A 25,334-nucleotide genomic window follows, 5' to 3' on the forward strand; every position below is an offset into this window, starting at 1 on the left:
CACACCATAAACTTACACAGTGCTGTCAGTTACAACTCAATGACACAGAAGAAAATTGGTGGTGATGTATGCACCACTCTGAATATACTAAAAGGTACTGGGTTGTTCAAAGAGAGAGAGAGAAGGAAGAAAAAAGAGAGAGAGAATCTGATGCCTGGACCCAATTCCAGAAGAGTCTGCTTCCATGGTCCTGTAGGGCGGCCTGGGCATCAGAATTTAAGGTGCCAGGGGCGGCTACAGGGCAGCTGGTTGAGAGCTACTGAGCTAGAGAAGGAGGAGCCTGAGAATGGAGAGAGATGAACAGAGAGGCCGGCAGAGCCCAGCAATGGGTTACGTAGACAAACGTAGCTCAGGATGCCACCAAGGGGAGGGCAGTGCCGTGTATGGAGGTCAAGCAGGATGGCTGTGTGTGGGCAAGAGGACAGATTCCCCACCAAAGGCATCCTCTGTGGGGGTCAGGGGGCGCAAGTGGCTGAATCCACCCAGGCTCTGCTTACCACTCCCTGAGCTCACAGGGCTCAAGTCTGTCCCCTTTCTGGAGCAGGCAAAGGGGGCTGGGACTTGGGCTACACCTTTCCAAGAGTCTCCAAATAGTGAATTGACACCTCACTTTGAAACTGCACATCTATTTTATCTCGGTGCCTAATTGGAATCTCGATTTTAACATCCTGTTACACAAGACTGTTGTACAGATAACAAGACTGAATTACATTCATTATCATTCGGTGAGCGCAATTATGCTCATCAAGCAACTTTCCTTGTCACATTTAATCTTTCAGCAACTCTTAGAGACAAGCTACTATGGGCATGATCCCCATTCCACAGACTGAGACACTGAGGCCTGGCAAGGTAAGGGACTCGGCCAAAGGCACCTGGTAGGCAGTGGCAGAACAGGGATTTGAACCCGAGTCAGACTGATGCCAAGCCCTTGCTGGTAAGACATATAAGCCTCCCAGTCCTGATGTTCTTCAGTGACCAGGTCAGGAGACTGAAGTCCCCCGACGCCAAGTGTCTACCTGCTGAAAAGCAGGGTAGTGATAAAACCAGCATCAGTACCCAGGTCGCTGTCACCGAAGCTGGCAACCACACCAGCTGCATGTTTGGGGGGCACCCAGTACGCAGTAGGGACATAATAATGTCAGCACCCCCTTTCACCTCCAGGAGAATTACCCAGTTCAATTAACTAGTGGCTTTCCTTTCAGGGAGTCCCTGTTTCTCTGGCAGATCGATCCCACAGGCATATCCAAGGTTTCTGATTTACACATGCTGTCCTCCCTCAAGAAGCCCCCTCTGTTTTATGCCTCACTCACTATCCTTGGAAAGACCCACTGTGGTCCTCCCTCCTCCTGGCGCCCAGCACGGCTCTCCTCTCTCGGGCGCTCACTCCAGACGTATTATTCATGGTGAGCTCATTTGTTCTGAATGCAGATGTAATATGTAATTCCCTGAGAATTCAAATGTAATTTAAAGTTATTTTCCAATATCTAATTTGCCTTTTATTTATTTAGGGCAATATTTCAGCGGGAGCCTCCCAGCTAAAGTGCCCGTGTTTGTTTACAGGGCCAGGCCCGGCGACGGCGGGGAGCCACACACCCCAGACACAGACGTTACCGATTAAAAAAGTAATTACAACATTGAACACAGCCTTAAATAAAAGTGAAAATGCAAGAGACGGGAGAGGAAGCAAAAACATAAATTGGGAACAATGCCGTTTTCCCCAGGCGTTTTGTAATATTTGCAGCCTGCCTGGTACTGGCGGCCTGCCCTGGCTGCATCAGACCCAAGCAGCAGCGAGGGATGGGGTGGCTCTCCCCTGTAAAGAGGTAGGAAGAAGTTCAGAGATCATCAGTCTGCCTATTTGCCTGTCTTTTAGGGTAACATCTCCAGTTTAATGTAATGCTCTTACCTTAAATGACCAAAAATCACCCGCCAACTCAAACTGACTTAAAGAGAAAATAGGCATGTTCTGGCTCATGAAAGACCATTGGTAGGTTTGGCTTCAGGCATAGTTGGATCAAGGTGCTCAAAAATCATTAAGAATCTCTCTAAGTCTTGGCTTTGCTCACTGCAGAGTTGACGTCATTCTCAGTCAGGCTTTGTCCACCTGCTGGTTAAGAGAGAATCCCAGCTTCCGTCTTGCCAGCTTAGCATTCCCAACAGAAAGAGGGTGCTTCTCTCCCCATTGTTTTAGCCAAAGTCTCAGGTGGGGCTTTCATCGGCTCTACCTGGGTCATGTGCAGATCCTTGAACCAGTCACTTCCACCAGGGAGTTTCAGTCTTCTGGCCAGACCTGGGTCAGATTCCCACCCCTTGAAAACAGAAGTAGGACCAGTCTGGCCCAAACCACATGGACTAAGAGCAGGGTGGGTGGTGGTGGTGGTGGTGGTGGTGGCTCCCAAAAAGAAAACTGAGGTTCTTTGACGGTTGAAGGAGCCATCAGGCAAATGCAATTGATTGCCGCCACAGATACAGTATCTGTCTGTTTCCAATACGTGTACTGTTTCTACCTCAGCTCTAGACCACGCTTTTTACCTTGTGAGGGATGCAGGGTACTCCACGCTTCATTGGTAGGAGTGTGTTGAATATCCAACTTGTGGATTCCGCCCTCCACTTTACTTGAAGCAAGTGCTATGCTGCCAGTTACAGCAGAGCGTGACGAGGAGCAGATGACATTTTGCAATCACTAAGGGTGACCTGCAATGGAAGGGCAGGTTCCAAGCGACTGGCTCTTCAAGTGGAATTCCTTCAAGATGGATATGACAAGAGCTTTGAGGTCTGAAAGAGTCAAATGATTGCTGTTTAATAATTAGGTCCAAATAGATATCCGGTAATTAAGTCAAAGGGGAAGCAGGAGGCAATAATAACATTTAAGGTGCTCGTTGGGGCACCTGGGTGGTGCAGTCGGTTGAAAATCCAATTCTTGGTTTCGGCTCAGGTCGTGATCTCAGGGTCCTGAGATCGAGCCCCACCTGAGGCTCCCCGGTCCATGCAGAATCTGCTTGAGATTCTCTCTCCCTCTCCCTCTGCCCTTCCCCCACTGCACTCTCGCTCACTCGCTCTCAAAATAAATCTTTAAAAAATAAAAAAAATGAAGTGCCTTCAGGTCCAGCTTATACCCAAAAGGTGACCGTGTCTATGAACTGGCCACAGACCTACCTGTAACCCTGGGGTCAAATAAGTGTAACTCTTGGCCAAACGTAGCACTAAAGAAATCACATCATCCTCTCTCAACGGGCATCCTCTCTCAATGGCGCAGGCACGGGACGGGGCATCCACGAGACCATGTGGAACCTAGCGACCGCTTCAGGACCAGGAAGCAGCTGCAGGAGGACCAACCAGACTCCTGTTCTTGGTGTGTCTGCCTTGGAGGTGGACAGGCTCCCACTGGAATGAAGAAATCCTCTGGGGTTCAGAGATGATTCAGGGTTGGCAGCGGGCGGGGAGTGGCAGGGGAAAAAACCTTGAGAGAAAGGTTATAAAGAAATAAGGCAGGTGAGTGCCCAAGCAACCGATCAGAAAAATGAAAGCACTCTGCCTTATCGATGCCCTGAGCTGGTGGAAGAGTTCTTGCCGATGACATAGAAATAAATGGGCGAGCAGATCTAAGTTGGCCCACCTGGTACATAGTAAATGCTGTTGTTGTCTCTTACTCAAATTCTAGCTCGTTCCGTTCAGTCCTTTCCTAAACTCTGGGAGGTCATTAGCCTTTTCATGACTCATCCTCCCATCATAGAAGGGAAAATGGAGCTTCAGAGAGCGGAGGCGATTTGCCCCAAGTACATCATGCTGAAACAGGGACTGGAACCCAGATTTCTCACTTTCCCCGCCAACGCTTTCACCAACAAAAAGGCTTTTTGTTTTCCAAGGCAGGGGACAAATGGAGATAGGAAGCTTGTGTTTATTGAGCACCTACTATGGCCGGGCACGGCGCTCAGCGTTATCACACGAGCGCTCGCTCATTCCATCTCTCCCCGCAGTCCTGCCCTCGGCCCATGTGTTATCATCACCCCCTTTCAGTAATGAACAGTGGAGGCTCCAAAGGGGCGAGGTACCTCTCTCTCCACCGGTTGATCAGTTTGAGTCTCTAAAGGGATTTGGCATCTATAAGAAGGAACCTAGAAATTCTCTAGGAAGGGAGCTCTCGGCTCACCAGAGTGTTATCCTCACGTCTGCGCTCTGAGACATCACTGGGGTGCTCTGCTCTTCCCAGGAGAGCCAGTCTATGCCTCTGCACACTCCAAGGCCCTAGGGGACCCCCAGCATGGCTAGCAGGGTCCAGCCAAGAGAGGGACATCTGAGCTAAAATAACAATTCCAGGGGTTCTGTAGTAAAGAGAAAAACAAAGGGACAGACAGAGCTCGAGGGGACACAGAGAGAATCTGGAAGGACAAGGAGTGGGTAGGGGCAGGACGGAAAGGAGGCAGGGAGAAGAGAAAGCACAGGGAGGAAGGAAGGGGAGGAACGGGCATTGGCAGAGGAGGTAACAGAGGACAAGGGGAAGAGGCAGGAATTTGTAATAAAGGAAAAAGGAAAGTTCTTCATTTGATATATTTAGTCCCTAATCTGTACCCATCACTGTCCTAAGCATCATGAAGATAGACAAAGTCCACATTCTCAAGCGACTGTAAAATGATGCATGGCCAACGCTCTGACCTGGAAAAGCCAGATTCCCCCCACCCCCCACCCCGAGATGTCAGATCAGACTTCACTGAGCTGCAGGTGGGGCGTCAAGAGCGTGGAACAGTTTTCTATGTAAACAATGAGAGGAAAAGCCTTCCAGACAAAGGGAACAGCATACGCGAAGACCCAGAAACTGAAGGGTGCGTGGCATCCAGGACCAGCAAGGAGCAAGTTAAGGCTGCAGTGGAGAACAGGGCAAAGCCGGAAATGAGGCAGGCCTAGATCACACTGGAAATAGAGACTTTATCTTGACGACCACATCTCCCTGACAACCAGCCTGGAACACTGTCTGGGATCACTTCGGGGTCCAGTAAGAATGTTTTAATTGTCCCAGGACAAGGGGGAAAGAAAAGAAGTAGAGTTGATACACAAATGATGTGTTTGTGCCTGATAAAGGCCAATGGGTGGCTTGCAATGGCAAGGAAGGTTCTCAGAAAAAAAGGGTAGGAGGATTGCATCTCCACACCCCCCAAAGTAATAAAGGCAGTGGAACTCAAGAGAATCTGTGTTAGAACAGTAATTCATTTTTAGTAAGTGGACAATGAGCTTCACCAAGACAACATCATCTATCATGGTAAGTAAATAATACTAATTTGAATTTTATCACTTTTATTTGTATGTAGTTTCTCATTTGTGTGAGTCTTATCACTGTTTAGGAACTTCTTTTGTCATTGATTCTAAAACATAATTTTTGTCACATTTTGTCTCTGAAATTGGTTTGCATCTTAAAATCTATAGTTTCTCGCAAGTACAACTGACTAGCACTTTCTTGCTCTTAATGTCACATAAAATAATTATGCATCTTACAACTAATGGTGGATTAGATTCACATGAAGAGTAAGTAGATACCTAGTTTTGTTTGTAAATAACACAGTACCATTATAACAAAAAATGTTTAAGCCAATATGAGGTCCATAGAATATTCTCTATAAAAATAGTTTATATAGGGGCGCCTGGGTGGCTCTGGCATTAAGTGTCTGCCTTTGGCTCAGGTCATGGTCCCAGGGTCCTGGGATCAAGTCCTGTATCGGGCTCCCTGCTCAGCGGGGAGTCTGCTTCTTCCTCTTCCATTCCTCCTGCTTGTGTTCCCTCTCTCGCTGTCTCTCTTTCTGTCAAATAAATAAAATCTTCAAAAAAAAAAAAATAGTTTACATAGTACTCAAGTTGGAGGGCCAATGATGAGGAAGAGGTCATAAGAAAAAGTTTTAATCAACAGAAGTCAGAGTTTCATATTAGGAAGACATTCTAGCACTACACTGTATAGAAATAGACCAGTTTTGCAGAGATCAACTGAGAAATTATGAGACTGTATATATGGAGAATACACACACACACACACACACAGAAAGATGAGAACATAACAAAGAGATGTGCAGGAAGTAGAGTCAATGGGATTTAGTGCTTGATTAGAGGTGAAGGGGTGAGGTTGTGGGGAAAGAGAAAGAGGGGCAGAGAAGGCCCAAAGAGGATGCTGGGTTTCTGGATGGGATGGAGTAGCATCTCCAAAGTACAGAACAGCACTCAGGGTTGAGATGGTAAGCTGTGGCAGTAACGATTGTGATAGCAACAGTGGTATTGAAGGCTGTGGTGGTGATAGTGGTGGTGGTGATGATAATAGGGATGATGGAGATGATGGAAGTGGCAGTGGTGAAAGTGATAGTGGCAGTAATGGTGGAGGTAATTGTGGTGGTGATGGTGATGATGGTGGTGGCATTGATGATAATAATGGTGATGGTTGTGGTGGTGGTGGTTGTTGCTGGTGGTGATGGTTGTGAGGGTAATGATATTGGTGATGATGATGATGGTGGCGGTGATGGTAGTGGTGGTGTTGGTGGCAGTGGTAATGGTGGTGATGGTGTGTTGGTGATGGTGGTGATGATGGTGGTAGTGATAGTGATAATGGTGGTGATGATGGTGGTGGTACTAGTGATGGTGGTAATGATGGTGTTGGTGGTGATGGTGGTGGTGATAGCAATGGTGGGGAAGAGGTAGTAATGGTAATGATGGTGGTGATGGTGGTAGTGATGGTGGTGGTGGTGGTGATGAGGGTCATGATAAAACTGGTTTTAAGTGTGACAATGGTAGTGGTGGTGGTAGTAGTGAGGATAATGATTACTGTAGTAGAATTTATAATCATGATGTTTTACCAGGAGACCTAGAAATAAAAGTGGCCACACTGGGGATTGGGCTCTCCAGCTGCCCCATCTTGACATCAAGCATCTACTGGGAAGGAATCGACTTTCTCCAGGCCTCACCCATGAAATGAAAATCACTCCTTTCTCCTCCTATCATGACGGTAGGCATCAGCCTCACTGTCTAATCACACAATGAGAAATAAAATATAAATGAACACTAGAATCAACGGATTCCCCCCACAGCAGGAAATAACCATTATTTACCCATAAAAATATTTTGAGGGTTATTAGCATGTAAACTGTGATTAATTAAATTCACAAAAATTGTTTCTGAGGCATGTAAATGAGGTGGTTCCTGCTGGGTGGCACAGAGGCTCTACTCTCCAGGTGGCTGCTGGAGGAGACAGTGGGGGGAAGTCACTCAACACAGCTGCTCCAGAAACTTTGGGAAAAACTATAGGGTCCATCTCAAAGGTGGTTCTTCCCTGAGCTCTTCCACATTCATTCTTCTATGTCAAGGCTACACAATTAAGGGGATAAGTTTGAATGCTGGTGGCCCCATTTAGGAATTTATTCACATCTATGAGTCCTAAAGGGACCCAAAGATTATGGAGCTTGAAGGAACCAGAAGAGATAAAATCAGCTATAATTTAGTTCGCTCTAACCACTCTGTCCAGGAAAGGGCCAAGGTTACACTGACTCCCTTCCAGGGCTTTCCCTATGTCACCCTAAATTCTTACAGGGTTTTCACGAGGTCAATGAGACCCTGGATCACACACCCAAAGGACGCTGGCCCAGATCGGCAGCCAGAAGAAAGGAACAAGCGAAGGTGGAGGAGACCGGACTGTGTTGTGCTATAGTGACCTCCAAATCCAAAGGGTTGGTCCACTGTCTCTCTTTCAAGCGTCCAGAGATCCAACTGGCTGAATCTCTAGGCATTGGTGCCACAATGGGCCCGTGAGGGTTTCGACTACCCAAGAATGTGTCCAGGTCTCCATTGCCCACCCTGGTGCAGACCACCCTCAGCAAGAGCTGTTCTCCCTACAACCTCCCCATGAGTCCAGTCTTCATTTCTCCCAACCCCAGTAGTGCCAACCTCAGCATAGACACCTGCTCCCCTCGGGTTGCCGGGAGAAGGAAAGAACTGTGCATGCCTGGATGGAAATCCCAATGAGAGGTGCACTTTGGAGACATGCCCTCTCCAACTAGGACCCAAATCCAGATGCAGTTACCACTCACCTACACTCAGCCAGATGCGGTGTTGTGCATTTTCACATGCACAGCTCTGTAACTGACACCACTACTCGGGTTTTCCAGTTGAGGAAATGGAGTCAGTTGTGCCTTGAGGACACCAACTGTACCAGATACCTTCCACATGCCAGGCAAATCCCCCACACAGGCCATGATGCCTCAGCCCACAGACAGCTGCCAGTGTAACAAGACAAGGTTCAGAGAGTTTCACTCTCCCCCAGAATGCTTCCTTCATCACTAAGCGCAGCCTTTGGCCCAGTGTCCTGGGGCCTGGTTGCCAACCCATGGACCCTCTGCCCCATTTCTCCTGGATGACCATGACACTGTTTTGAATGAGGCAACTTGGAAGTTCTCAGATGTAACCACCTTGAAAAATGGGAAAGGGTCTTCCTGGGGGGAAAAAAAAAAAGAAAAAAGAACCTCAGGTAGGATCAGGAAGGAGAGACGAAAGACCACGCCCGAGATTGGGACAAAGGAATCAGGGAGAAGAGAGCCTGGTCCAGAAAGGGGACCAGAGAACTAATGGTCCCTAAGTCCTGGGAACTCCAGCCATTGCAACTCAGCTCCAGCCCCCACCCCAGTAGGCCTGCCAATCAGGGCACCCAAATATCAGGAAATAGCAGACACTAGCCGTCAAGCAACCCGGCTGGGACAGCATCCAGGAAGCAGCAGGGTCTGGAAGGTTAAGTCCAAAGGGGCCCAATAATAACACCCATGGGGAGGCCTGATAATTAATAGAATTAGAAACAAGGCAGAACAATGGCAGGAGAATTCAGTTCTGTGTCTCCCTGATGTCACTCCATGCAGAACGACCCTAGAACAATCTCAGGTTCCTTTTGTCCTTCTGGCATGAAGCCAATCTCTTGGAAAGACTGGATCTCTGCCATTTCCCCACATCATTCCTGCCCTTGGGGTTCTGGAGTCCTCTTAGGGAAACCCAGACCCACAGCCTCATAAATAACCTTTAGGGGACCCGGGCTCTTCACAAACTCGATACTGACGTTGCACTTGACTGGGCTGGTGCCATGGATGGTGGTGGTGGTCCCAAAACCTGTTAGGCATCCAGGTCGCCTAGGGATATTTTTTCCCTGCAATTAACAAGACGGGTACACAGAAGAGATAAATGTGGCCATAATGGAAGCAGTATCAGAGGGCATATAGTCCAAATGTAATTTGTCCACCTCAGTGACAGCATGATGCTGTCCCCATTTGCAGTCCCCACAGGTGACCACTGTGACAATGTTAGGGGTGCTCCTTCTAGAGAGAGTCATGTATATTCAAGCAGACATGAACAGAGCCCTCTAATTTCCCCTCCCCCCTTCAAGTGGAGACACCACCAGGAAGACGTTCATCATCCCGCTTTTTACACTTAATATTTATGGGACGAGATGCCATAACAATGTTTGTACATCTGTCTCATAATTTTAAACGGCTATGGATAATCGTAATTTATTTAACGGGTCTCCTTCTGACAGGCCTTGAAGAACTTACTAAGTGCATTGCGGCTACTCCTTGCAACCACCTCACGAGAAATGCGTGTTATTCCATGTATTTCGAAGGCCAAGTCCTTGGGCCGCCCAAAATGATTTGAAGAGGAGTCCTGTGATATTGTGATTTATAATAAGAAATGAGTCTTTGGTCTTTGTCCCCTGTTTCTGGCCCCAAGAGATGAGAGCAATAAAGAGGTCTTGAGATTCATAGCAAACCCCCTTCCTCCATATCTGACTCCTTATTAACGTGGTGACTTTTGGAAAGCACCTAAGGATGGGGGCTGGTTGCGAGGGAAACCAACCATGTGATTAGAGGGACTTTCAGTCCTATCCCCCCACCTTGGGCCCCAAGGAGGGGAAAAGGGGCTGGAGATTGAATGAATCACCAACGGCCACGATTTAATCAGTCGTGCCTATGTGATGAAGCCTCCATAAAAACCCAGAGAAGAGTGTCTGGGGTGGTGACCACAGGGAGACGCAGGGGGACTGAGGCCCAGAGAGGGCCTGCAAGCTCTGTGCCCTATCCCCACACCTTGCCCTACACATCTCTTCTATCTGGCAGTTCCTGAGTCCCATCCTTTTATAATAAACTGGGGATCTGGCAAGTAACACGTTTCTCGGAGTTCTGCGAGCTGCTCTAGCAAATTCACCAAACCCAAGCATATGTTGGTGGGAACGTCCAGTTTATAGCCAGTCAGAAGCACAGGTGACAAACGGGACAGACGGGTGTTTGAAGTGGGGGCAGTCTGGTGGGGCCGAGCCCTGAACCTGCGAGGTCTGGCGCTGTCCATGGTGTCAGAACTGAGCGGAGTCACAGGAGCACAGCTGGTGTCGGAGACTTCCTTGGTGTGAGGCCAAACTTGCACAACGGAGCCGGGGTCAGAACGCTAAGTCCTCAATCCGGGCCTCCCTGTAGGATTACCTGGGGAGCCAGGCTGCCCCTCGGAGCCTCTGGTCCGAGCGGCCCCCCTCTCGGGTCTCAGCTGCTGGAGCCTGTAGGAGGCCTGGCCCGGCATTGTTTTTATTTTGTATTAAAGTTGCTATTTCTGCTGGAGGCTGCCGCCTCTAGGCTATTTCTCAGGACATTAACTTTAATGGCCCCTTCTCTCTCACTGCTTCTCAGGGATGGCATTAGATTCCAGTCAGGAGACCGGGGAAGAGAACAGCTGCAGCAATAGTAACTGGGCGGTTAACACTCCGGGACCCCCACAGGGCTGCCCTTCCCAGCGGGGACGGGCTAGGGGGGCCTGGGTTCAGTCACCTAGACTGGGATTTAGAGCTGGACACATAGAGGGGCGGGGAGAATGGAGACAGAGGGCTGTGTCCTCATACCCAACTATACAGACATGACTCGTACGAATCGTCTCAAGAGCTTCTTCAGTCAGATAAATTAATACACAAATCACCTATTAAGACACTGCTATCAATAAAAAGGGTTTCTATTTTTGAGTGCCTCCTGGATGCCAAAGGGAACAGACATCATATCTGGTTCTCTCTGAAATCCTACAGGGAAGTTTTATTATGGAGAGACCACAGCCCAGAGAATTAGGTGCCTTTGTCCAAGTGTATCAGTCAGTGTAGGATAGGTTATGCTGTGGTAACAAACAGTCCCCTCCAAATCCCCGTGGCATAAAACAACAGAGAGCAGAAGATTAATTCTTGCTCAGGCTACGTGTCCGTCAAGGGTTGGCCGTGACTGCTCCGTGCCGCCTTCTTTCACAGACACCATACTCCATCACCAAGACAGCCCCGTAAAGGATGAAGGACCTGTTCCCCTGTGATGGGCTAGTGAATGTTTAACAATGGTTCTCTGAGGGGAAAAAATGAATGTGCATATATACATGTATTTATGCACACACACATTTATATGCATATATACACAAACATGGATTATAAAGTTTGCTGATATAAAGGTTGTGCAGTAGAGTTTATATATAATAATATCTACAACACTCCATATTGTAAATTCCATATAGCCAAATAATCCCCATGGAACGCTTTTGTTGATTTCTACTGAACCCTTACAACCATAGCCTGCCTATGCGTGCATTTTGACCATGACGTGACAATTTTTTTGCTGTTCACAATGTAACAGCTACCGATATGACACTTCTTGGTTTAATCTGCTTGTTCCCCATCACTTCTTCCACCGAACAATGAAGAAAGCCCCAGGCTGTAGCATTTGCCAATTTTCTGTGGTACAAACACCTCCACGGTGGCCGATTTCAAGTCGCCAAGGTCCCCAAAGGCAGAGCTGGAGGCACGTGACAGTACGCCGTTCTGCAGTAGTTCCAGCCTGCAGACGCCGTGGACGGAAATAAGCTCAAGATGTAGGTAAGAGTGGGGGCGTGGGGGCGGTTCAGTTGGTTAAGTGCCTGCCTTCAGCTCAGGTCATAATCCCAGGGTCCTGAGATCGAGCCCTGCATCAGACTCCCTGTCCTTCCCCCAGCTTGTGTGCTTTCTCTCTCTCGCTCTCTCTCAAATAAATAAAAATCTTAAAAAAAAAAAAAAAAGACTTAGGTAAAAGTAAAATGTAGCAAAACAATTTGGAAGCAATGTGACTGGAATATTTATTATCTTTGGGTTTTTTTTTAAGATTTTATTTATTTATTTATTTATTTGAGAGAGAGAGCAAGAGCATGAGTAGGGGGAGGGTCGGGGTGGGGGAGAAAATCTCAAGCCCACTCCCCAGTGGGTGCAGAGCCCATCGTGGGGCTTGATCCCACGACCCTGAGATCATGCCCTGAGCTGAAACCAAGAATCAGACACAACCGACTGAGTCACCCAGGTGCCCTTTTTAGCTCTGTTTTTAATAAAACATATTTAATTATAAGTTTCAGTAATTTTTTAATGATGGTTATATTTAAGAACTAGCTCAGTATACTCCTGAAGACTTAATAATCAGCACTTGGCGACTGACAGAAGGCCACTGCAGCCGGCCACGGCTAGTCCCCAGCTGCAGGGAGTGCTGCCCTCAGCTGTCACCCCTCTCCAGGAATTGCTCACAGCTGCGGAGCTCCTTTTCACCCTGGCTCACATCTCCTCTCTGGGGCTCACTCCCATCTCATGAATGGTTGATGTGGGGGTATAAGAGCTCAGACCATTGCCCCAGCTTGGGACGTCTCTGACGGACCACCCCGGCTTCTTACCTCTTCGTGGAGCCAGACATCTCATCTCCTCTGCCCCATCCTGCTTCCTTCTGCTCCCCTATGACAGTGAATCCTGAGGTCCTGGCAAACTTCATGCATGTAAATCTCCATCTGAGAGTCTACTTCCCAGGGGGCCCAAACTTCACTCTAGAGTTCAGGTTGATGGAGTGGTCCCACCTGGAACATTTTTGTCAGTTATCACAGCAGAAGTAAAGGGGGAATCTCTCAAGGGTCTCGCTTCTGCTCACAACCCATTGGTCTGAGCTAGTCTCATGAGCCTACCTGACCACCCTACCTCATTCCCCAAAAATGGGAGACCCAGAATATTTGGCCAACAACACTAATGATTGCCACTGCACATTTGCAAAGCTGGGAAACCCGCTGGGGGATGCAAGTCCAGGTCTGTCTGACCACAGAGTCTATGCTCTTTCCTCAGGTCATTTGAGGATTGAGACTCCTTGCTAGGTCCTGAGAATATGAAGGTGAACAGTATAAGCTCCACTGTGAAGCACCCACAACACTAAAGTTGATATACAGTCTTGTCAGGTGAAATCTGACAACAGTTTGGGGCAGCGAATACACTCCATCCTCCCCGCTCACATCCGCTGCAGACATCACTAATGGATGGTGACACTTCCTCCTGCCGAGCCCTGTGTGGCAAGATCTCCATTCCTGACTCTGGACAGACATTACCAATCGATCAGAGGACATGCATAATTTAAAACTAGTTGCCATTCTGAGGGGTGCGTGGGTGGCTCAGTCGGTTAAGCGTCTGACTATTGGTTTCGGCTCAGGTCATGATCTCAGGGTCGTGAGATGGAGCCCCGCTCGGGCTCCACACTCAGCTCGGAGTCTGCTTGAGATTGTCTCTCTCTCTCCCTCTCTGCCCCACCCCACTCATGCTCTCTCGTTCTCTCTCTCTCTCTCAAATAAACAAATAAATCTTTTAAAAAAAAAATAAAATGAAACTAGTTGCCATTCTGAAACTATCCATTTCCAATACAAGGAAAGTGAGGCCAGAGAAGAAAAGTTCATACATGGCGCACGTGGTAAGTCAGTTTGGCCACATGGACACTGAAGCAAAGACATATGTGTAGGGAGAATGGGGGACAGTCTGCCGAGTGCTCAGTGCTAGGGGACGGGAAGCTAGCCTCGGCCCAGAGCATTCCCCAGTCACCCACCCCGACTGGTTGATGACACCGAGCCAAACTGGCCTTGCCAAGTATGGGCACATCTCGTGCATGAGGCCCAGCTGTAAGTCCTTGAAACACAGTGACCACTTCTCATCCTTACACCATCCCGAGGTGGTGGTTAGCATATGTGGCATGACGTCGGTCCATTTCAAAGACGGAGAAACTGACACTCAGGGAGTGACGACACTAAGTCTCTCACGGCACGAGTATTTATTATGTGGCAGGTGAGCCTCTGAATGGGCTAGTATCACCCCCATGTTACAGGTAGGAAAGTCGGGGCTTTGTGAGGTTGCGTCCATTGGCTGAAGGTCACAGAGAGGGGACTGGAATCCAGACCGTCTCACCTACCATCAGCGCTTTTGATGATAAACGGTGAGGAACAGAGAAGGAGGATTTGAATCCCCCCATTAGCCTGATGCCATCAACAGTGCCCACTGCCCCTCTTGGGGTGATGCTAGGGAGGGGCTTAGAGCTGAGTCTGGGACCTTGGGGCCGTGCAGTCTGAAGAACAGGGCAGGACAACAGCATAGCGTGGCCCACCCCAGGCAAGAGGTGACCAGCCAATCAGAAGCCATGATCAAGGGGGCTTTTCATCCCCATGGCCAAGTGCGATGCCTGGCCTCGGTCAGGCACCACTAAATTCTTGCCAAGTGGTGATGGTTTCAGTTTTACTTTTTTACAGCACAGCAAACTGTCCCAAAATGTAGTGGCTCAAAACAACGGTCACTTGGTTTAGCTCATGACTCCGTAGGTCTGCTGGGCTGGCTCCCTGGAGCGGGAGGGTCTCGGGTGGTCCCTTGCATGCTAGCAGGCTGCTTCTGGACCCACCAGCCGGGCCAGCCCAACCATGTTCTGCCAGGTCTCTCTTCACCCAGAGGTCTCAGGGCAGCAGGAGAGGACGAATGTCAGCATGCCAGCCCTGCGGACATCACGTAACCAAGCTCAGATCCAAGATTTAGAGAACTAGACTCCACTTCTTCCCGGGAGAAGCCCGTTACAAAGCGACCACATGAAGGGATAGGAAGATTCTGTGCCTGCTTTTCTTCCAATGTACCACAGCGACTGAGCGAAGAGATGAATAAATCCAAAGGCAGAGGGGGACTAACATAAAGGCACATCCAGGTTAAGCCCCTGAACGGTGTCCGACCTCAGAACCTGTTATATTTCTCTGTCCGCAGCGAGAAGCAGGGGGCAGAGCAAAGCCGCTTGGTCGGGATGAAGTGGCTGGCGGGGGACAGCAGGAGTCTGGAAGCTGCACACGGGTCCATGCTAGCCCCCGGGGAGGACAGACAGGCTTGTGTGGCTGGCAGGTCTCTGTGTCCCCACCGTCACATCCCCTTCCCCCCAAGCCCGCATGCCCGCCTCTTGCCCAAGCCTTCCCTCTGCCCACCCGAGCATCCTTCCCAATCCCGCCAGTGCCCCTTGTGACACGCCGTGCCGGGGAGCGTAACTGCTGTAGTGATTACTTACAGCCATTACATTAAGTTTTAAAATGCTCCCTTCAAATTGAACAATGTTTTTTCAAAGTCAACAGCTGGTTCACAGCTTGAATGCAACCGTTAGGATAAATTAAATAAAAAGGGTAATAAAATCACAGTCTAAATTTAATTTCTGAAGAGTTCATAGCCTCCAAAGGGGGTAAAAAAAAAAAAAGCATTTAAAACGTGCCTTTAAAATACAGCCAGGAAAGCAGAAGTTAATTCACTCCCTGATTATGTCCGCTAATGGGCACGCCAGAGCCATGAACCACCGTGTCACCCTGGTGTGGACCAAGCCCGGAGCTCTCTCCCAGGGCCCGGCTGGACGGCCCCCCAGGGTCCCCGAGGGACCGAGCCACCAGACAGGGCGCTCATCCATGCAGTTGCTCCCACACCCAGGCTGAAAAATAGTCCACGTCCTTTGAAGCAAAACAACAATGAAGATGATGTCCCAGACAGGCCTCCATCCCAACGCATCTTCCCATTACCCGCGGCTCACCTGGCGCTACCCGCAGGAGGGCGGGAGCGGCTTCGCCCTCCCAGTTTGTGTCCGGGCTGCAAGTTTCGGCCACCGAAACCCCTCTGCCTCTGAACGGTGGCAAGACAGGCCACCCCAGAACATTCCACTCTGGCATGAGGATTATTTGGAGCTAAAGGCAATTGAGGAAAACAAGGAGGGAGGAGAAAAGCTCTCTGCCTTCCCCCTGCTTGCCTAAAAGCTAAACATAAATTTGTAAAGGTGCCCCGCCTTCCCCCTCTCTACCAGAAAGGACAGAAGTAAATCACTGGAGACACCTCTAGACTTCTTATTAGCCAACCTCACTAACTAGCCCTTACTTTCCCACAGTCTGCTGCCCCTGGGAACTCAAAGCCCTTCTCCTTGGTCCTGTTACTTGTCTGGGACCGTCTTGTTCTTCGTTAAGAGGCACGGCACGCCCAAGTGCGAACTACACTTTGTTACTCGACGCTGCCCTTATTCATAAACTCCTGGTTGTTTTTCTCTCCTTAACCAGGCTTTTGTGGGCCTAATTCAGGCCATCCATGAAACTAAGATGGATAGAGGGGAAAAAAAATTTTTCCCCTCCCCTACACCTCAAAGGTAACTGCCCTAAAAAGACTGATCCAGCACTTCTCCCAGGGTTCAGGACCTACACCCCAGGCTCTGGAGTCAGCCTGGACTTGAATCCCACCTCTGCCACTTATTTGCCATTTGACCTTGGCCAGGGATCAGCTCATTCCTCAGAGCCTCAGTCTCCTCCTCTGTCAAAAGGGAACTCATTCATTCTTTCATGCGATGAATAAATATTAACTGAACACCTAGGCTGAGCCAGGCCCTGTCACAGGAGCCCAGCAGACAGCAGTGAGCCAGCAGACAGAAATCCCTGCTTGAAGGAGCAGATATCCTAGTGGGCAAGGCAGACAACGAACCCACTCAGGAAGCAGTATATATAGAATGTGAGTAGATATTTGGGAAAAGTTAGGGAAAGGTGGGGGCGGGTACTGTAATTTTAAGGTGTTTGGGGAAGGCCCCACAGAAAAGGGGCCATTGGAGTACAGGCGTGAGGGAGAGGTAAGAGGCAGCCACATGGATGTTGGGTGAAGAGCGTTCAGGCAGAGGGCACAGACATGCAAAGGTCCTGAGGCAGGTGTGCCTGGAGCAGTTGGGAACAGCATGGAGGGGAGAGTGTGAAGTCAGAACTAACAGGGCAATCATAAGATCCACTTCCAAGGGCTGGTTGATTCATTCAACTAGCATTTACCAAGCATTTAATTCGCACATCAGACAGAAGGGTTATGGTGAAGATTAAGTCAGATAAAGCAAGGGCAGCTCCTGGAAGATAAGTTCCCAGTGACTGTTAGCCGCTCCTCCTGCAGACAGGTGGGCCCCCTGCTTCCTGGCCGGATGGCGGTGGGTACACTGTCCCGGAGAGCCTGGGTTCTGGCTCTGCTTTCTCCCCCTGGGTTCTCCTGCTCCGGGGAACCACCTGGTGCGGCCTCAGCTACAGAAATCGGTCACTTATAGCAGGGTGTGCACACGTGCATGCGTGTGTGTGCGCGTGTGTGCGAACGGCCTCCTCCCTGCCAATCTGCAGCCCACCTGCAACGTCACAATTCCTTCCTTTTCTCCCCTGTTCTCACCCAGCCTGGGCACCCCTTGCCATTCGCTACCCAGGTCGGCCAGCAGGGGGCGCCTCCACGTTCCCCTTTCTCCTCCCTCTTCCTATCTGTGTATCAGGCCACACACACAGAGGCAACCGGGGGGTTCCTGCTTCTTAAGAACCGCCCCCCACCGCCACCCCCAGGGAGTCCTTAACAAAGATCAGCAAATGCTTCCCACTTGTGCAATGGGAGAAGCAGTGGGCGATGCTTCCCTTTGCTCCTGGCCACACCTGTGGCACAGAGAAGACTGGGGGGGGGGGGGAAATTTCTCAAGGGTTTTGGTGCACGTGCACCACGGCGTGCACGTGCACCACCATGCAGACCCTGCCTGCTTCCGTAGTTCTGGGGTGGGGCCTGAGAACGGGTATTTCTAATAAGCTCCCGGATGCAGCTGCTCCAAGGCCACACTGAGCGGTAAGGGTAGGAACGTTCCCTTTCTCTCCCTCTCAAGGCAGATGGCGGATATTCACTGAAGCACCATTTATGAAAAGCAGAATAGTTGAAACACCCCAAGGCTCGGGTAGAGGAGGCTGGCCCACTATGCCCTAGGGTAGCCACACCGAGGGTGCGGTATTGGTAATGTTTAACAAGCAGCTCTCGGAGAGGGGAAGCCTGCCTTACCGAGTGCCCCGGTTCTGTTGGGCAAATACTTCCACCAGGGCCAATTCCAAGCCACCAGCATGTGGTCAACCGGCTCACAAAACCTTTGACCCTTAAAGCGTCCGTTGTCCGGAGCTCGGACGACGGCGGGTCCCAGTGTACCCCACTGGGCAGGTGCGAAATAATATATATGATAATTAGGAAGCTCTCCGTGTACAGATATGGAAAGAGCTCCTGAACATCCTGGTGAGGGGGAGAAACCAAGACATGCAACTGTACAGTTTGCTACGTCTTGTGTCATAAAGGAAGGGACATACAAGTGTACAGACACACCCACACCCACACCCACACAATGCTCGTATTTGCATAAAGAATGGCTGGGAAAAGATATAGTAAATGTCAGCTAAGGGGAGAGAGAGACCACAATGGGTAAGACAGAGACTGAGGGTTTTTTAATAAATCTCTTTTTATAGTATTTTGACTTCTGAACTATGTAAATATAGCATCGCATCTGTTCCAAAAATTAAATTAAGAAAGCCAGCACATGAAAAATGCAAGCAAGGGACCTTGACATTCTTACTGGGGCCACAGGTATGAGTTGCTCTGTAACTCGGAAGTGCAAGGTAGGTCCCAGTTCTTTACATTTCTGAATCAAGTTGTATCTCCATTATTAATGTAGATAGTAAGTTCGATGGTGCTCAAGTTCTGGGGACTTCTCCTCTCTGTGGATCTTACAAGCCTCCCAGGGTGTGGACCAAAATAATTAGAAAGGACCTAGTCTCCGGTTCGTGTGGTCACATCCTCACACTTGCTGCTTATGGCTGAAAAGCGCAGGGACCAAGAATAGACTATAGCTTATTGCTTAAATTTAGATACCGGCTCTTCCTTTCCCTGGCTGTGTGACTTCAGGCAAGTTGCTACACCTCTCTGTGCCCCAGTGTCCTCATCTGTAAAACGAGGGGTAAGAACGAGACCTATGACTCAGTGTGTTTAACACAGCAAGACCAGTGCCTGGCGCTAACGAACGTTTGCTATTAACATCGCCAGCATCGTGCACAACACCCCTGACTACAATGTCCATCTGTCCTTGAGGATGGGTGACAGACGCCCCTCGAGGGGCCTCTCCACTGATGCGAGTCTGTTTGGGGCACTAGAGACAACATCCTAAAGCTGCAGGACTGAGTGCAGCCTTCAGAGTCCTTGTGGAGCCACCCGCACCCAGGGCCTGCCACCTAGAGGGTCCACTGCAAGGGGGCCCACAGCCCCACCGCCACCACCTTCAGAACCCGCAACATCTCCCCACCTAGTCTCCGAGGCCAAAATGTCCCCTCGCCCCCAACGCCAGCCCCCTTCACCTCTGCCCCCCCAAATGAGCCAGCTACGTTCCTCTCCAGGGAGCCTCAAACATCCAGCGTTCCTACCACCACATCCAAGTCTCCTGAAGTGCCTGTTACAAATGCAGAGTCCTGGTTCTACCTCAGAATGGGGCGGGGGGTGTCCAGAACCCAGGAATCTGCATTTTCAGCTTGCACCCTGCATTCTGCATTCCCGCACTTGGAGAAAGGTCCCGGGGAGAAACGGGAGAAAAGAGTTCCTTTAGTCCCTTCTGATGAGCCTAAAGCAGTGAGAAAAAAGACAGCGATGAATTTTTCAATAATTCACACTGCCCCACTGGAGTAACTTTGAATCAACTGTGATTTTTGTTCAAGTAAATCATCCCTCGACGTCGGTATTTTAACTGCTTTTAATGTCAAATGATTATGACCAGACCTCGCCTCTGATTACAGACCCCTGCCACAAATTTGGGAGGCCGGTAGGAGGGTATGAACTTTTTAACCCTCAGAAAACTTCCTGCTGCTGCCAAGTCTTGTCTGTAACTCTGCAACAGCATGTCACATTTTATGCAAATTTGCATTATGTGACTTGGAAATCAGGCGATTTAAAAATATTAATAAAGACTCGCCGTATGCTCAGATTTTGAAACAATGCAGATCTTGCTTTACATTGATCCCTCTGGGAAATTTAGTCTTGAATAATGCATAGCTTCAGGAACGAATCCCTTGCATAAATCTGATAAAAGCTGATCCGCTCTGATGGGGAGAAGTTGGGGGGGCTGGGCGGAGACCCACCACTTAACCCTTTCCTCCCGTCTCCCACAGGAACCTGTGGCCTGGGTGCTGTTTGGGTAGTCATTTAGCTTCTCAGCTAAGATTTCTTGAACCAGTCACTCTGCTGAGACCTGCACACCCATCCACTCAATGCACATCTGTTAAGCACCCACTGTGTACCCACAGTCTAATGTGGGAGCAGGGTGGTGAGCAAGATGAGGTTCCCACCCTCCTGGAAATTACACTTAGGTCCAGCCCCACCAACAGCCTGAGAAGCCAGCATTATTTTTTTTTAAAGATTTTATTGATTTATTTGAAAGAGAGAGAGAGAGCACAAGGAGGGGGAGCAGCAGAGGGAGAGGGAGAAGCAGACTCCCCACTGAACAGGGAGCCCGATGCAGGGCTCAATCCCAGGACCCTGGGATCATGACCTGAGCTGACGGCAGACGCTTAACCGACCAAGCCACCCAGGCGACATTATTAATGTTCCTGCTTCAAGATGAAGGACCTGGGGACCAGCCTGAGGTCACACAGCGAGAAAGTTACGCAGAAGCCATGTTGGAAAGCAGGTGTTCTGAGTCCAAATCATCCCAACCGTTTGCATAAGGAGGAGGATGCTTGGGAATCTCGGATCCTGGCCAAACAACCATGTCATCTCAACCAACGAGTCTGCTGGGGGTCACAGTCGGTGAGCATAGCCTATGTCACTGTGAAGGAGGTGGGCAAGATGTTTGGTGACGCGCCTCACCAAACATATATATATTCATTTGAGTTCTGATATCAGAAGGGGAAGTGTATATGGGGCAGGCAACCCACATATGGACGGTGTCTGCCGCCGAATGCAGGCTTGAGGGGTCTGAAGAACGACCGAGATGTTCCAGTTCGACAAGGGCTGGAAAAAGGCAAGGACTCCACATAGTTAAACATTCAGAGGCAGGAGAAGGCGTCTGTGGTCTTTGGAGACCCAGAGACAGAAGACGGGGTGCTGGCAGTGGAGAACAGGACAGAAGGCTGTGGGCAGCTGTGATGAGGAAGCTTCTCCCAGGCCCAGTGGCCAGGACCCCAGATGGAAGGGAAAGAGAGGCCTGTGCCTCTTTTCACACATGCATGGACTTTGCATATGGAGGGGCCATTCCCCCACGTGGGTGTGTTTTGCGCTTCCCGTGACTTAAGCCTCTTATTCATAAAAGCATGGGATTTTCTCCCTCAGAAAAGTCAAGATTTTATGAAACGTTGCATTTCACTTTGCTTCTGTAAAAGGCTTTCTTCTCCCTTTCAATTTCACATATGTTCCAAGCCCAGGATGCTCTAATGGCAGGCCACGCTGGGGGGGGGGGGCACGCGGTCCCTTCTCTGCCAGGCATGTGCCAGCCACTGGCCTGATTAGCGGTGGTGACTCCGATTTACCTGCTTTTACGAGAACTTCTGGCCTCAGGAGTCCCATTCCTCCACTAGCATGATTTGTGGGATTACCCAAACGGTACCCACCTATACTCACAAATCGATCTGAGCCCGCTGGGAGTGGCTATTATGTCACCACGCAGCAAAGCCCCCATAAGCCTAGACCTCCAGATGTCACTGCTGTGCTCTCTGGTGGGGACAGAGAAGTGGGGAAGGAAAAAGTCCAGTTTTTAAACTCACAGGCGCATCAGAGTCACTTGAGCTCAGTGTGTTCCAGAACAAAAGAGCTCTTTCTGTTTTGACTTAGAGCCATCCTCAGCCCTGGACCGAGACAGGCGCCCACAGGGTGGGGCCCCCAAAAGACCAGAGTGGCCTCTTTGGTTTCAGCCATAGAAATTTTCTTGGATACAGTAGATCCTTGGGGATATCTGTCCAGCTCACAACACATTCCCCTTCCCAGGAACTGTCAAAGGGAGGGGACCCGGCAAGAATGTTTGTACAATGTAACTCTACTCCCTGGACATCATGACTGGGCCAATCAGATGTTTTTCTTGCAAGAATTTGGTGCTGGGGCCAAAAAACATGGGGTGGGTCTATTTCTGTGAGGGTCAGAACTCATAAACGTGGCCCACGTGAGCAAAAAATCCAAGAAACCGTATCTGTGCACGTGGATAGAGAGAAAGATTGATGAGAGATAGAAGGAAAGAGCATGCTGGTGCTTTTCTACTTCCCTGTGCTAGGCCTGTCCTGCCCTTGACTTCCAGAAGGCGCCCCGCATCCCCTGTGCCAGCCAGGGTTCTCGGGTCCCGACACACAGGCTCCACGACACCTAGTTTAGGTGACAAAGGCATCCACCAGCCTATCTTTACCAAGTCTTCAGAAGAGCCAGAGAATCAGGGTGGGAGGCCACACAGACAGGAATGACACTGCCAGGATATTGCCACAAAGACCCCACAGCCACGACTCAGGCCACCAGGGCTGGGCCCATAGCACTCTTGCCAGGACCTTCCTCCCACTGCCCGGAGGACAGGGTGCCCTGCAAGGGCCAAGGCAAGATGGAGCTCCTGGCTTCTACCTTGGGGAGGCAGGGCCATGAAGGAACACCACTTCCCAAACATGCTCAAAGGAAACTGCAGAGCATGACAATGTCCCCTACATCCCTGTAGTCATGGTTCTTTTTACTCCTGTTGGCTGCTGTATGGGTCCTATAACATAAGCTGCTCAGCATGCTGGCCCCGCTCTGACCACTGGAGCAGCTGGACAAGTCTGGCTTCTTACCGGGGTTGGGACAGAGGGGGGACACAAGCAAGGTGCTCAGATGCAAAATTTAAGGAGGCACTCACTCTCAGGCTCCTGGAAGTGCAGGGCCAGCACCTAAGAGCAGGGGCTTCCTTAAATCCGGTGTCCTAAGGGTCTCCCTTGCCTCTGCCAGAAACCAGTCCTGCTTCTTTGCTGCCCCTGAGGGGTTTGCTCTCTCTCTAGAAGTTTCTCTGTCCTCATGCAAACATGGATGGATGATATCCCCCCCCCCCACTGCCACCACTGGTGATCCTGGTACATTTCAGCATGTCTGAAGCTACTGGAACCCCACTACATTTGTTCGATTAGCAAATGATGTAACAGGAAACGTTTACTGCACACTGACCTTGCGCCAAGCACTGAAGCATTTAACCGGCACCATGGCTGTATGAGGCTGTTGCTATGATTACTCCCATCTGATGACTTCTGAGGCACAGAGAGGCTAAGGGACTTGCTGAAGGTCGCACAGCTAGATAGTAGCAGAACCACGACCATCTGCACCCAAATCTCTGCACTGTCTCTGTCAAGCCCCCTGCCCGAAGCACAGGGACAGTGGAAGTGACGATCTCCAACTCACTCAAGCTGTGTTAGAACGGACGTGAGCTCTCGAGCCCTCGGCCCCTGATCTGGTTGTTACTGTTATAATAAGTAGCATCCACGTCAGTGCTGGTTCTGTTACTATTACCATGACTGTGACTATATAGGAACAACTCTGTGCTGGCACTAGTGGGGGGATCTCATGTACCCTCAGGACAAGCAGAAGTACAAGCAGAAGAGGTGCTACTCTCCCTATTTTACAGTCAGGGAAACCAAGGCCCCCAAAAGTCAAGGAAGGTGCCCAGCACCACACAGCTAGGGGGTTGTAGAGTATCTCAGATACAACAAGGGTACGGTTCTAGGTGGTTGACCTCTCCCAGCCCTCGGCCTCTGTAGGGCTCCTTGAGACCATGTCAGGGCAGAAAGGAGCAGGGTGCAGAGAGCCAGAGAGCCCACCAAGCATTTTCCACCCACCAACCACAGGCTCTTGTGAGAGATTGAAATCGGCTTCCTTCTGACTGGTCATGTGGGGCCAACCCAGTCATTATGGCTCCTCTTACCTCTCTGTGACCTGGTTCGGAGGTTAAGATTGTTTTTCTTAGAATCCCCAGGCAGTCCCCAAAAGACAACAACCTTCCAGAGGCCTCGTAAAGCTTGGTAATGGGAAGCATATTTCTCCTATCTTCTGCTTTCAGCAAAGTGACACGTAATAAAGATTTTTGAAACCCTCCTAACATATGATAATAATTATGTCATTAGATTGGGGCCAGGAAGTATTGACGTCCAGTACCAAGTTGGTCAGATGGGCATGAAGCAGCCTTGATAAGGATGAGATGGGGGGAGGTTCCCTCTAGTGTCACCCAGGCAGAGCCAACAAGAAATCTGTGCTTAGAACAGGCAAGGGGATAATGGCAGGAAAAGCAGGAGCTGGATTCTGGGGCACAGTTTGGTGTTGGATGAGCTCACAAGTTTGCAAGATGTTACTCTGTTCAAAGCAACTGTTTAGGCAGGGATAGCAATTAATACGGCATTAATGAGTTTCCACTAATAAGTGATGATGGTAATGATGGTAAATATGAATCACAGTCCTTTCTTTCTTTCTTTTTTTTTTTTAAAGATTTTATTTATTTATTCGACAGAGATAGAGACAGCCAGCAAGAGAGGGAACACAAGGGGGAGCGGGAGAGAAAGAAGCAGGCTCATAGCAGAAGAGCCTGATGTGGGGCTCGATCCCGTAACGCCAGGACCACGCCCTGAGCCGAAGGCAGATGCTTAACCGCTGTGCCACCCAGGCGCCTCTCACAGTCCTTTCTTAATCATGTTCATATCCTGGCATTTAACAGAGGCTTAAAATACAGGAAAGACTCATAAAATATCTGTGACTTGTGCTGAATTATATTGGTGGTGACAAAAATATTGGTAACAGTGGCAGTGAAGGCAGTGGTGGTGTTGGTGGTGCTGGTGATGGTGGTGGTGCTGGTGATGGTGGTGGTGTTGTGGTGGTGGTGGTGGTGACGGTGGTGGTGTTGTGGTGGTGGAAGTACTGATGGTGGGGGTGGTGGTGGAAGTACTGATGGTGGTGGTGGTGTGGTGGTGTGGTGGTGGTGGTGGTGCTGGTGCTGGTGATGGTGACGGTGGTGGTGTTGTGGTGGTGGTGGTGGTGGAAGTACTGATGGTGGGGGTGGTGGTGGAAGTACTGATGGTGATGATGGTGTCAACTACACTTCAGCTTTTTTTAAAAAGCACATAACAAGATAAAAACATATTATCAAAAATATTACATTGGCAAAAAAAAAGAATCTGGGCTCTGGAGTTTACTTGAATTTGAATCCTCAATTGTGCTGTGTGGCCGG

At 49.7% G+C, this 25,334-nt stretch overlaps 1 long non-coding RNA gene across 1 annotated transcript in view; it reads right to left on the reverse strand.

The window, feature by feature from the left end:
- Positions 1–25,334, reverse strand: part of LOC113267606 (uncharacterized) — a 55,072-nt gene that overhangs the window by 8,509 nt on the left and 21,229 nt on the right. The window contains exons 4-5 of the long non-coding RNA XR_003320881.4: positions 3,157–3,460; positions 1,907–2,775 (exon numbers count right to left, since the gene is read on the reverse strand). This is a non-coding gene — a long non-coding RNA (uncharacterized LOC113267606). The remainder of the gene's footprint in view (positions 1–1,906; positions 2,776–3,156; positions 3,461–25,334) is intronic.

This window comes from Ursus arctos, unplaced genomic scaffold, assembly GCF_023065955.2.
Source record: "Ursus arctos isolate Adak ecotype North America unplaced genomic scaffold, UrsArc2.0 scaffold_2, whole genome shotgun sequence".
Lineage (NCBI taxonomy): Eukaryota > Metazoa > Chordata > Mammalia > Carnivora > Ursidae > Ursus > Ursus arctos.